The 3,512-nt window shown below is 38.5% G+C and overlaps 1 pseudogene; it reads left to right on the forward strand.

Moving 5' to 3' along the window:
* Positions 1-201: 201 nt before the first annotated feature.
* On the forward strand, positions 202-2,043 carry LOC135559925 (transcription factor HES-5-like; annotated as a pseudogene).
* Positions 2,044-3,512: the final 1,469 nt, after the last annotated feature.

Here is a 3,512-nt window from a genome sequence, read left to right on the forward strand (position 1 = left end):
AACACTGAGCATGTGGCAGCTCCACATTCCTCATTGTCCTTCCAAGCTCACCCATTGGCTACAGACTGTGAGAAACTCCAACAAGCCCAAGACCCACACATTCATATGCAGATTATGGACTATATATAGGAGGGATGAATGCATTAGACATCAGATTCACTCTAGTCTACATAGAGACCAGTACAGCACAGAGATCCAGCCATGGCACCTACAATCACTTCAGCTATGATCTACTCTAATGAGCACCTGACTCTGACAAGGTAAATTGAATAATCGAATTATAGGAAATTCATCCAATTTGATTGATTATTTATTAGTTTCAATAATGCCCAATTTCAGAATAAGATCAGCTCTTCTTGTTGTTAACAAAGCCATTGATGGAGAAGTTACACAGATATCGTTTCAACAACAGCATCGAGCAGCTCAAGTCTCTCCTGGGTCCAGAGATCCTCAACCAGCAGTCGGACTCCAAGCTGGAGATAGCCGACATCCAGGATTTGCCAGTTTTCTTGCTGAGACAACAGCAACAGAACCAGCCAGTGAGCTCCTCCTCCTGCTCAGCAGCTGTCAATCAGGGTTACTCCAGTTGTGTCCAAAAGATTGTGCACTTCCTGACCAAGGATGAGGTGAAGACACAGACCCAGAGAAGACTGCTGAGCCACTTCCAGAGCCTGCATCCATCCTCTGATAAGAACAGGAGGGAGAGTGACCTGCCTCAGTTCAGCTCCCAGCCCAGTACAGCACCAGCAAAGAGAAGAGTCCAGTCCACACTGCTCTCTGGAGGCCCTGGTAGAGTCCTACAGACTGGAACTCCACTCTCAAACAAACTCAATGGACCATGTTGGTCTAACATTAATGTGATGGGCAGTGATCAGAGATCTTCTTCATATTCTGCTTGTGCAGGTTGTTTTAAAAGTCTTGCTGTTATTAAGACTTATTTTCTGTTGTACTGAACAAGTTGTAATGTTTTTCTAAGAAAATGATCAAATTGATCATTGAATAATAACATTTATGTTTTGTAAAACGTGTTGATATTGATCATATGTTCATTCATGATCAACATGATCAGCATCAACTTCTATGGTCCTCCATGAGAACCTTTACCGCAAAATAGGTGTTATATCAACTTCTATGGTCCTCCATGAGAACCTTTACCGCAAAATAGGTGTTATATCAACTTCTATGGTCCTCCATGAGAACCTTTACCGCAAAATAGGTGTTATATCAACTTCTATGGTCCTCCATGAGAACCTTTACCGCAAAATAGGTGTTATATCAACTTCTATGGTCCTCCATGAGAACCTTTACCGCAAAATAGGTGTTATATCAACTTCTATGGTCCTCCATGAGAACCTTTACCGCAAAATAGGTGTTATATCATCAAACTGTTCTTCATTTTCTATGATTGATCTGTTTTAAGGTGAAAAGGTATAAGTCAACAATGTTTTACAACAGTGATATATCATTATTGACATTGTATTGAGCATGTTCTGTGTCGCATGTATCAGTTATATATGTGATCATGTTCAACCTGAGCTACAACATCAATGGTCCTCCATGAGGTCTTTGAACCCTAAATGTTGTTACAACCACTATTTTGTAATGATATGGTCATATTAACATTATATTGAGCATCTTCTGTGAGGTATATATCAGTATTAGTTAAACATTTGTTATTGATCAACTTGAGCTACAGAATCACTGATTCTCCATGATGATAATTTATCCAATCTGGGAATTGTACCTGTTATCATCACTCTGTGATTAGAACTAATTGATTTGTTTAAAGATCAGACTTTAAGTGTGAAAATGTTGCTCACGCTGTTTGAATGATGTGGATATTGTAAAGGTGAGAAAATGTTTTATTTTCATGTGAAACCCTTGTTAGTTTAAACAATGTTGTCTTTTATAAAGACAGTTATTGTGTATCCTATAGTCTGTTGGAGTATAATGTCTTGAAGATGTATCCATGTTTTTAATGTGATGTTTGATCACTTTATTTCTGTTGAAATATTTACCCTGAATGTGGGTATTCTAGTCGGTCTGAATAAATATACAAATCATCAAATTAAATGTTCTTCTCTGTTCCTTTATTATGGTCTTCACTGAGACGAGCTTCCAATACGGTTTATTTACATTTACATTACTGATTTATTAAATACCATATGTAGAAGCAAAAAAGCCTACTTTGACCCAAGACTGTACACAATGATCTTGAATGCATTAGAATACAACACTGCATCTACATATTCCTTTCTACCTCTGGGTGCAGCAAAATCTACCAAGTAAGGTAAAAGTCAAAAGATATACATAACTACTTGACATTCATTGTTTTATTTGAAATATAGAGAGATAATTCATCTTAATTATGAGTTTCCCAGGAGGCATGACTGTTTTTTCTTGTTGCTGATGTCCCTGTTTTACATGTATGTTCAATTACATTTTCATGATTTTTAGTCTGGTACTGTCATCTAAGTTCTCTACAAGTTTAGAGCAGATGTGCCCCCCAAACTCAATAGCTTACGTGATGTGTCACTCCATGCTGCAATCAATGGATTATTTTTTCATATATGGAGTGGCTGCATTGCCAAAAACATCTGACGCCTCTTCCCGATAGCAAAAAAAATGAACCATCTGCGCATGTGAAGGATTCTCTACTCTACAATGTTTTTCTCCCTCTGCAGCAACTTCCCCCTCTGTGTGTGTGTGTGTGTGTGTGTGTGTGTGTGTGTGTGTGTGTGTGTGTGTGTGTGTGTGTGTGTGTGTGTGTGTGTGTGTGTGTGTGTGTGTGTGTGTGTGTGTGTGTGTGTGTGTGAAGTTGGGAGAGTTAGCTAAATGTTCATGACTATTTTAGTTTTGATCATTTTTTTATACAGCGTTAATGCCATACTTCTACATATTTGGTGAAAAGTCACGACAACCAAGCGACCACAGTACCTAAGTTCAACTCTGTCCACATATACGATTGTCAGAGTAGTGTACCACCATCTACATTGAGTCATTATCAGTTTCTATTCCTCTTTTGATTAGCAAATATTTTTCTAAAAGTGTGTATTGTGAGTATGAACATGCAGAATCAGCCAGTGGTAGTGTTTCCCTCCAGAATCCAGATGGTCTGTGATGTCATACACTGTCTATAATACAACACAGAGCCAAAAGCCGTCAGGGGTCCACTGAGCAGTTTTTGTAGTGCATTGATCACAGCACACAGGACTCAGTGTGGGAAACTCAGATCAGTTCTCTACTCGGACCAGTAGCCCTAAGACAGAGGACACATTTGCTACCTCCGGAATAGTGTGCTTGCCCCAATAACTACCATTGGTTTGACCAAATAACTAGTATTTATGAGTTTAGATTGATATAATATCGAAGCTAAAAACTTAAACACTAACTGAACTAAAGAACAAGTTCTAAATCTCAGGATGTCCACTTACCTATACAATAAACAGGTAACTGGCAAAATAAAGGAAATACGAGTAAATGAGGCATACAAAGTGTATTGAAAGCAGGTG

Source organism: Oncorhynchus nerka, linkage group LG15 (assembly GCF_034236695.1).
Source record: "Oncorhynchus nerka isolate Pitt River linkage group LG15, Oner_Uvic_2.0, whole genome shotgun sequence".
Classification (NCBI taxonomy): Eukaryota; Metazoa; Chordata; class Actinopteri; order Salmoniformes; family Salmonidae; genus Oncorhynchus; species Oncorhynchus nerka.